The sequence below is a fragment of the Neopsephotus bourkii genome, unplaced genomic scaffold, assembly GCF_033783945.1.
Source record: "Neopsephotus bourkii isolate Nb327-2 ecotype Australia unplaced genomic scaffold, CSIRO-AGI_Nbou_v1 NB_923, whole genome shotgun sequence".
Lineage (NCBI taxonomy): Eukaryota > Metazoa > Chordata > Aves > Psittaciformes > Psittacidae > Neopsephotus > Neopsephotus bourkii.
In genome coordinates, this window is record NW_026901417.1 from 2,979,753 (window position 1) to 2,990,632 (window position 10,880).

A 10,880-nucleotide genomic window follows, 5' to 3' on the forward strand; every position below is an offset into this window, starting at 1 on the left:
AAAACAATTTGGGAAAGTAGCTATATGCACCTAGATTTCTACTGGAATCTCCTAATCCCAAGCAAGCAGGTAAACTTTTCTCTTTGATGTATTAAAGTTTAAAATGAAGCCTACCTGAAGAATCCTCTGCAAAACTGTGCAGTCCAGCCCCTGAAAGCTTATGGTTTGGGGGTTTTTTCCATATTTTTTTAAGTTAAAATTTTACTGAATGTGCGTCATTGACAGCTCTAATCATGCTGAGGAATACAGACCTGAACCAGAGAGTGGTTTTATATTCAGTGTCCTAAGTAGAGGCAATATTAGTAGGCAGAGATCTGAAATACCAAGTTTGAACTACCAGTCGTGTCACCTAACCTAAGGAGAGCCTGAAAGTGTATCATCTTTCAAGTGCTGGTGTGAAATGAGACTTGGAAACAATAAGTCTGCTAGGTGTTTCTATTTTATACTGGTGTCCTGTCCCATCCAACCTCCCCAGCTTTATGATGCTGTTGTCTTCTGAACACTCATTTTCATTTCTATATACTAATACTGAACCTTCCTAAGTTGAAGTTGTTGACGTATACATGTGTTCAGCAGTATAATCAGGTACTTATTAAACGATTTTAAACCATTTTTTAAATACGATTGTACTATGACAACTATGTACTTTTTTTCTGAAGAAACACATTATTTTTTAAGTCTGTGTCTTAACATTATCAGGACATAGATATGGTTGGGTTGTTTTGTTGTTTTCCTCTGGCTGGCATTTTTGAACAACTATGTTAAACACTGGGTCTGTATTTGAGCATTAAACCCAAAAGAGCTAATAGAAGATGGATACATTCCAAAGACTATTCTTGCCTTCAAAATGTAAGCTCAGACTTCTGTTAAACTCTCCTTCCAGTGCCTCAGTTTTCTGTTCTAAGTTGTACTAAATGTCAGGTTTTCCATGACAAAAACCTCAGTCTTGTTCCTGTGGTAGTATTTCCATCTGGATGTGAAACCCATTAGGACTCAAATCCCAAGGCTCCCAGAGATGATATTAATTTTCCCTGCTATCCTAAACATCAGCAGCATCATCTAGTTCATTATCAGTGTGATCTCTTAACAAACCAGTACTTCAGTGCTATTGTCACTACATGGTGCAGTGCTGCAGAAGTCTTACCTTCTCTGCTCCATTACCATTTGTAAAGAGAGACTTTCACTATAGACATTAGATGTATTTTTACTTTGATGTAGTAATCAAAACCACTAGGTGTAAAATCTATTACAAATGTGGGGAATTTTCCAGTGTTGTGGTGCTTTTAAAGCTGAGTAGCTGCAGTGGTGCTTTTTCGCTGGGGATCTATTCTGTTATTGGAATCCATTAATTCAGCTCTCTAAACCAGGACATCTTTCATACAGTGACAGCAAAACATCTTCAGAGTTTTTGGATTCTACTTTGTGTTACTACTTAGTCTAACACTTGCTGACCTGTAAAACTAGCTGCTTGTAATTGCTGTGCATCAGAAATGCATTTAAAAATGTAACTCAACCCGTCATTCAAATATGGAGATCAGTCTGTTTCTTCCCAAGTGACTTGGTGAGTCACCACTGGCGAATCACTAGCCACAGAATAATGTACTAAGTAAGAGTTGTCAGTCCTTTAAATGTTGAAGTTGCAAACCCCAGTGCTGTATCTGCTATGCAGTTTAATGGTTTCCAATAGAGGGACTGTAGCGATAGGACAAGGGGTGATGGGTTCAAACTGAAACAGGGGAAGTTCAGGTTAGATATAAGGGAGAAGTTCTTTACTGTGAGAGTGATGAGGCACTGGAATGGGTTGCCCAAGGAAGTGGTAAATGCTCCATCCCTGGCAGTGTTCAAGGCCAGGTTGGACACAGCCTTGGATGACATGGTCTAGTGTGAGGTGCCCCTGCCCATGGCAAGGGGTTGGAACTGGGTGAGCTTAAGGCCCTTTCCAACCCAAACCATTCTGTGATTCTATGATTTTATGATAAAGGGAGCTTCGCTGTCTGATAGAGAATAAGTTAACCACTAGGGAAGCCTGATGAACGTCCCTATGGATAACTTCTTTGAATTCAGAGGAAATGTTGGATGTGGAGAGAACTTCCAGAAAACTTCTGACCTTACAACAGAAGTCATTGAACTTTATCAAAGATGGATTTCTCAAGCTCAGGTTCACATCCTTTAAGATGTTCTCTTTCTTTAGCCCTTAGTATATGTGTTGAAGAATCCAATATTGCTATTCTTCTAAAGAAGGGAGAAAAATCCTAGGACTCCCCTTACCTCAGAGTTAGCACGGTCTGATAAGCACAAAGTAGTTCATGATCTTACTAATATTGCAATTTATAATAGGAAATGTCTTTGTAATATGTATTAGGAACTATTAGAAAAGGGGGGGGGGAAGGGATCAGAGAGAAAAGACCACAGAGTAGTGTTTTAAACATCTTACAAACCAGATTGAATCCTTTAGGGTCAAACAAAATCAGATTAATATTGTGAATCTTCTTCCCTCCCACCCCCCAAAAGTTACTGAAGTGCTGATTAATGCAAAGTTTCTTTGGGGCTTTACCAAAATGAACTTGAATTTCAACCCAACTGAATTTAACGTGCTTTTGATCTATAAAAAAGACTTCATCACGAAAATGCACAAGTTTAGAAATCCTTGTGATTTGTGAGGACTTGCTGCCTCCTTGAACTATTAATAAAAGGAAACCCAGTTTGGTTGCAGCTCACTTGCTGCAACAGGATACGTTAATGTGCAGACCATTGTTTTTTGTCTCTGATTTGGAATACAGATTGAGTTATCTGTCGCTGCAAACATCTGGCAGCCTCTCTGTAGAAATATGATGAGCTCCTTCATCTTTTAGCAATAACCCATTGGATGTCCAAAGTCTTTCCTTTTTATCTGTCTATTATCTATCTATCTGTCTATCTATCTATCTATCTATCTATCCATCTATCCATCCATCCATCCATCTCCAACTTAAGCAACCTCCTATCTTTCTCTAGGCAATGTTAATGTTGCTCGTTGAATTAAACAGAAGGTTAAGGTGAACTTGGGGAGCACAAGATCTCTTACAGCTCAAGGCTGGTGCCTTGAAGTGAGCAGTTTAGAAGCAGTTTATCTAGGAAGCCTGGTTCCTCTCCATCATCCCTGCTCACTATCTCTGAGGGAAAGGCTGGGAAGGCTACTTCAAGAATTGCCCATGGTATGGGTTTAGAGCATGTTATATCGCTGCTGTAGCCCCCACTCCCACTGACCCCCTCAGGATGTGGTGTGGCTTTTCTTAAATTAATAAAAGTCCAATTCCTGTATGGGAATGAATGCAGATGAGATTTCTCCCCACCTGCAAAGTACAGTTGCCTTCAGAAATGAATAAAGGGTTAAAGTTCAGACAAATCTTCCTCTTCTTCAGTGAAGTCACGATTTCTTCCTTCGAACAAAGAATGACCCTGGCCTCCATCCTTTCCTCAGCCACATACTCTTTTATGACTACTTATAAATTGTTAAAAGAAGGATGCTTAAAGTAAGTGCAGAAGCATTTTGCCATTTGGTAGGCAGAAACTCACCCTAACCTCCTTTATTCAAGTGGTCAGTGTGACCATTAAGTATAATGCAGCATCTGGACTTTATCCACCTGTATCCCTTCTTGCTGCATCCGAGCATCACCTCGGAGCTCGGCCGCGGCTGCAGGCGGGGGCTGGCTGCACGGCTCTGCTGCACCTCTGAACTAGAGCAAAACGTAGCGGGGTTTGTGCGGCCGGGCTGTGCTCGGTGCAGAGCCCCGGTCCCTGTGCAGCGCGGTGGTGCCGCGGAAGCAGGCATCGTTTCCCACTGTTAGCACCTGGGGCGAGTCGGGTGCGGAGCCGTCGGGCCCGCCGCTCGCTCCCCATTCCCCGCCGCGGGTCTCGTTCACTCACCGGCAAAGCGAGGAGGAGGGAGGGGACCGGCTTCCAGGGGCTCCGGTGGGCTCGGGCTGATGGGAGGGCAGCGCTGTAGGGCTCGCTCGGGACGGCGGCAGCCGCGCTCCTCAGTGCTCCTCAGTGCCCCTCAGTGCTCCTCAGTGCTCCTCAGTGTTCATCAGTGCCCCTCAGTGCTCCTCAGCTTCACGCCTTCAGCTGGATGCCTCCAGCTGGCAATCGGGTCCCGGGGCTGTGTCGGGCGGGGCTGTCCCGCCCCGTTCCGACCCACCACATCCCCGCACGCCGCCGCAACCGCCGCTCCTCTTCTGCTACGGCTCTGCTTGGCTCTGGACCCGGCGCAGTGACGACCTATGGTAGCAGAGATGTAGTGGTGGAGCTGCCCTGAGCGCTGGAGCGGTGTTATCCGAGGTAACACCAGAAGCCTGCGGAGGAGCAGAAGTCAATCCCAGCCTGCGATTGCCCCAGCACTTGCTTTAGCTGCACGGGCATCACTCTGTCCCTGCGAACGAGCATATGTTCTGAAGTAGCTTGGTATGGGGCAGTTTTTCATAGTGGAGCCGTCTTGCAAAACTAGTTGAAGACCTGGCAAATCTCAAATGTAGATTTGAGATGTACAGTGAATCGTCATTGCAATCTCATCTTGGCCTATCTTAGTGAAACTGTTTATTTGTAATTTCTGTAGGTCCTGTACATCTGCTTTGTATGAAACATGCACGCAGGGGTTGGGTTTTTAGAAAGGAAAACAACTAACTTGCCAATTTTTACCCCTTTATTTAAAGTTGTGCTTCCCCCCCTTTTTAAAATGACTAGAAATACGCTGCACAAAACTCTATGCAGATTCAAAAGGAATATTTTGTTGTATCTTACATGAGTCATAAAGGATTCGTGCCATGATGTTTTTACAAACAGCATTGTTGGGCGCTTAGTAACCGTGTTGTCTATACTGGCAAAGAATACAGCAAATATGCATCTCCTTGCATGATTCCCTCTCCCCCCGCAGTCGTCCTTCCACAGACTGACAGAAAAATGGGGAAATCCCCATGTTCCTGTCCTCAGTCTAGGGGAATAACATCCTTTGCCAAAACATGCACCTCTATCAGTGCAGAAGTGTTATAGTCATAAACTTATTTTCCTGATGCTGATAAGGCTGTCTTTTTGCTCTTGAATAAAGTGTTCACTAATCCCTTCTAATAATGATAAAGACAATTTATTAAATGTAAGCTTGGGTCTTGTTTAAATCACCCTCTCATGTAGACCTTTGGTCCTGCAGGTGGTCAGAGCAATCCTGGGCAAGAACCTTCTCTATGCTGGTGTTGGGCAACACCTGAATCATGCTGAGAGGCTTTACACTGCAAGAAGGCTCTGCAAGAGGTGAAGGCCCTTTCGGGTTCATGCCTGTTACCTGGGCAAGAGGTAGACCCGATATCTTTCATCTATATACATGCTAACATCGAGCTAATGCTCGTGCTTAGACCAGCCCAAACGAGAGACTTCTGACCATTTGCCCTATCTTTAGTGCAAGGTGTCCCTACCCATGGCAGGGGGGTTGGAACTTGATGATCTTAAGGTCCTTTCCAACCCTAACTATTCTGTGATTCTATGATTCTATGATACCTGGCAGTGTTCAAAGCCAGGTTGGATGGGGCTTGGAGCAGCCTGCTCTAGTGGAAGGTGTCCCTGCCCATGGCAGGGGGTTGGAGGTCCCTTCCAACCCAAACCAGTCTGGGATTCTGGGATTCTGTGTCCATATTCTGCAGTCTTTCCCTCAGTGAGAATGGTAATTTGAATATCTTCTCTACTCATACCCTAAACTGCACTAAACTTGTCTATAAGAGCTTAGTATCGTATCTGTGAATTTTCACCTCTGACTGAACTTTATCAAGTTCAAATTCACTAGAGAGGAGCAGGCAGACTTTGCAGCTGGATTAAAATGCAGGCACAAATAAGGGAAAGCTCAAGCTGTGCCATCTAGAGATGTTAAAAAATGACGTTAGGTACTAGCTAAGTAAATTAAACCAGTCCTTGCTTTTATAATTCTGGAAATACTTGGCCTCTGAATATACTTACTTCCAGGTTTGGTACTTTATCTTTTGACCTGCTTCTTAAGGAAATTTAGGATTCTCTTATTTCTACTGACCTCATATCTGGGGTTATCTCATGATTGCGTTTCATGGTAATTTGGCTGCACCACAGTCACTGTATTTCGTTGTATTTTATTGTATTTCATGATTATATTTTTATGGTAATTTGGCTCAGTGCTTCCCTGGAAAGAATGAACTCAATTTGCTCATGTAGGAAAATGTCTTCACTAGGGTTATACTTCACATAAATAAAGGTTGAGCTAACAAGGTAGTTAAACTGAGAACAAGGATAGTGAGCTCTGTGGAATAAGAAGTGCATGACAGCTATGGCAGTATAAAACTCTAACAGAACAGTTCTCTGGGCTGTTTTCAAGACTCAGGTATGTGTGACCGGAGCCATCCCCCCTCTCCAGTTCTGATCTCACTCAGTTTACCTCGCAGGGGAACCTTACCCTCCACCAACAGTGTCATGTACTGGGAACACTGGTAGTCACATGCTTTGAGCTCCTGTGCATCTCTTCTTCGGTTTTAGAACTTCATCATTAACAAGAGAACATGATGCTACAGAGAATTTGATCTTTGTTAAGAGAACAAAATACATTCAGAAGAACATTAATAGTTTAGCAGATAACATTGAAAGTGGTAATCTATTCTCTACTTAAAACCTGTTGCTTTCTAGTAGTGCTCACAGAGTATCTTTACAGATGACAGTATCCCCTGTACCACCACAGATTTGGATATCATTCTGGCAAATCCAGTAATATGTCAAGGTTTGTTTTCCCATTAAATGCTGTCTGTGTTGTAGGAATAACTCTCTTTCCTTCTGCAAAATGTCCAAAGCTTTCTATTATCCCTCATGCTTTTGCTGCTACTTATTTTATTGTCATCTTATTTTGCATACCTTGTGCACACATGCAGTGTAAATGATCTTGTCACAATTCAGAAATGTTCTAAGTGATACTAAATCAGAACATTTTTTTATTAATAACTCTTACACTGAGTTGCTACCAGAAGTAGCTATGGTAATAGTTGAGGGTTTCTTCTCGTTTGGATGATGACAAATATCATTGTGATAGTTAAAAAGATGTTATGTAAAGGTGGTCTACACTTTGTCACTAACTCCTTGCTATTATGTTAGTAGTTACACATAATAGTAATAGTTAGCTTTCAATGAGCTAATGATGTCTTAATAAAAACCTACTGCATGACCAAGGAATAGAATTTAAGACCTGTTGTGTAGTTGAGGTGCCTGTTGTACCTCTTCACCTCTGGTTTAGGCAATGTGAAGTTTACCCCTTCTGAAATTCAACACCAGACATGCTGACCAAATTTTAACTTGTGAAGGAAGTTGAAGAAGCCTGGAGGAGATCTACTGTGTTCCAGTCACATGAAGTGGAACGACCATAAGGAGGCTTTTTCATTCTCAGCAGTCCTGTGTATCACCACTGTGTACAGAATACTTAGCTGATCTGAGCATAACTTTCTCCACATATGCAAAGGAGGAAATAGCTAAAAATGAAATTGCTATATAGATGTGGAGTGTTCAGTACAGGGCGATTTTTCACTTATTGCCTGTGTGGCCAGTTAATATAGGTATAATGTATCCTGTAGCTTGCCCTTATGGAAGGGTAATAACCGGCTTTGCCTGTGGAGGGTCACTCTTAGTTTTACAACATTGAGTGGCCCAAGGAATATGTACTGTTATGTCTATGGCTTGGTTTCTGAATGGTGCTGTTGGGGCTCTAGTATTCTCTTGAGTAACAGGGGAATAAAATATAGAAGTATAGCTAGAACTGAGACTATTCTCTTTGCTGATCATGCTGTAATTAAGATTTATCTGGTTTTGGACAGTGCTGGGTTCCGCGAAAGATAGCACTGGGATAGAAATACAGTTCCCATTATGGTTTCAACGGGCTGGGTACATATGGGAAATTTTTTTTGGAAGTGTAGGCCATTATCCTACCTGTCCGCCTGGGTGGTCACATTTTCAGCTTTAGGCCAAGCACGTTTGCATCAGAAAGTTGAACTCGAAATTCCTAAGAATACCATCAGAAACTTCATTTAGTCTCAAAGGGCTGTGCTTTGGGAAGATTTCCCTGGAAATCTCAAAATAGGCATCATCACCAAACACTTGAGAAACTGGCTGCTGTGACCATGAAACTGCTTGATTTTTGTCATCCAGATTGTGACAGGCACTTATGATAAAGAGGGAAATGAATTCTATTTTATAAACATGCTCAGTGTTCCTTTATGCTTACAGTGGATGATTTATTCTGGAACAGGATAAAGCAAAACTGTTAGAGAAACTGAGCAGTAAAGATAAAACAGTCTAGATAAGAAACAGGCTTCTAGTCCTCAAAAGGGCTGTATCATGCTACAAAGGTTGAATATGTGTCAGCCATAACCAGGGGAGAAAAACCATAAGATGAAAGGGAGTGTGGACATTTTAAAGCTCCTTGGGGTCTAGAGAAGGGAGGAAGCACTTTGCTGGAGGGCAGAGGTTTTGTATTCATCCAGCAGGAAGACTCACAGACATTCCGAGCTTGCGAGAGGCCAGAAAGTCTGCCCATTCCCTGTACTTGGTCAGTTTAACTAAGCCATCACACCCTAGTCTCTCTGTACCAGAATCAGAAATGTGTTTGCTTTCTATGCGCTATACAGTTGGGGCATAGGAAACTCATAGAAATGTAGGTTAGAAGGAACCTCTAGAGGCCATCTAGTCCAGTCTCCTTTCCAAGTGGGACTAGTGCCATTCCTGGATCTGGTCTGTCATGACCTTGCTTAGCTAGGGCTTGGAAGTCTTGTTCCAGGGACAGAGATTCCACCTCTCTGGGCAGGTTGCTCAAGTGTTGCACATCTCTCCTAGTGGGAGCTTTGTGAAGAAACCAAATGTTCAGGCACTTAACAAAAAGAGATTATGGTGCAGGACACTAAAAAGGGTTATAATATGATTAAATTTAAATATGAAAAGATTAATTTTTTCAATTGGAAGAAAGTTATACTCAAAACAATGTTAGATTAATTCAGAGGCACGTTGCAGATCCATCATAGTTTGTCTTCATCACATCTTGTAAGAAAAGTTGGACTCTCAGTTTCAAGCAAAAGCTACTGTAATATTATCATGACATTTGGAAACTGATCCCATTCTGTATGTTGAGGTCAAAGCCTTAACGCAAGCACCTCATGAATTTTCTGTGAAAGACTATGATAAGCTGAAGTGCACACATCAGCTGTCGTAGAATGTGTTCAATGGGAAGTGGTGAATATTTGGTGAAAATCGATCAATAAATAAAGAATTCTGGTAAAATGCTTGTTCAAGGTCACTGCTTCTTAGGTAGAAAAAGAAATACTGGAATCCATGACAACAAGTAAGTTATTGAAGTGAAAGAATGACTTGGATAACACCAATTACTTTTCCTGGTGAGCAGGCAATAAATCCCTTTCAGAAAACAAAGAAGTTGTAGTAAATCCGAATTGAATGGAGAGAAACAGAAAGCTAAAAATATTTGTGTGTGAGGTTGTCTTATTATGTGGCTAAGTATTAAAATATGGTGCTCAAAACCATACTTTTGTCATGAGCTCCCTATTTCGAGCAGTGTCTTAAACCTCTCTGCATAGTTTGGGTGTAGCTGGGAGCCAGGAAATGCGGTTGACTTACAAATCATGATGGTGTCTGACATGCAGTTGGACTCACACAACAAGCCTGTTTGGGAAGCTGGAACAAAATTTCATTGTCATTAGTGTCTTTGGTATCTTTCAACTCATTCTGAACTTTGCCTCATGCAACACTTGAGGATAGGAAGTGGAGGGACTGAACCTCTTTCTTCCAGACCCTTCATCTTTTCTGTTGTTAAGGAACATCACCCAAAACTAAAAGACCCTATGTCATTGATGGCAAGTCATTTCCTAATGAAAATATCTCCGTTTCCCATACATGTACGTAGAGATGCACATACAGGTTATGTGCTCTGTTTTCAGCAACAGAGATGAGGTTAGGGTTTTCTCTGGCTGTATCAGAAGGTACAAGAAGAATGAGTTTCCAAACCATGGACTCATTGTGGAAGCTTCTGAAGGAGAAATCTGAACTTACACCAGACTTTATTCTTTCCATCTGTGACGATCCGATGTATTTCTTGTTGTAGTTTTTGTAAAGACTGTAAACAAGTGGAGGGGTGGGTTGCTGGGTTGTTTGCTTGATGTTCGGCCACCCATAAAAATAGATTATTCTTAATAATGCTTCTGGGAAGAGCTGATCCAACACACTGGCAGGAAGTTATCTGCATCTCCGCTTCAGAGCTTTTAATGCTTGGCTCTGCTGGAAACTCATTTCCAGAAATGCTGTGTTCAGAATGCTGTTTCCTCCTGTATTTCTTTATTTCTGATGCACATCAACTGAACATTTATGTTATCATAATTGGCAACAGAAATATTATTTATTCCCTGTACACTGTAACTCTTAATGTAGGTAATTCTCCATTAATTTTACCAACATGTGCAGATTGCTGCTGGCCCACTTGTCTCTGTGGATGGATATGAGCTAGCCGATTGTCCTGGTTTCAACTGGGATAGAGTCAGTTTTCCTGCTAGTAGCTGGTACAGTGCTGTGGTTTGGGTTTAATTTGGGAATAATGCTGGTAACACACTGATGTTTGCATTGTTGCTCAGCAACAATGGACTAACCAAGGACTCACTGCCCTGCCAGTGAGGAGGCGCACAAGTAGCTGGGAGGGAGCAGAGCCAAAGTGACGTGAACTGGCCAGAGGGATACTGCAGACCACAAGATGGTGTTTCTGTTTTCATTACAATTATATTATGATTGTCTTAGTTCAGTTATTAAACTGTTCTTGTCTCAGCCCACAGGATTTACCTGCTTCCTAATTATCCTCCCAC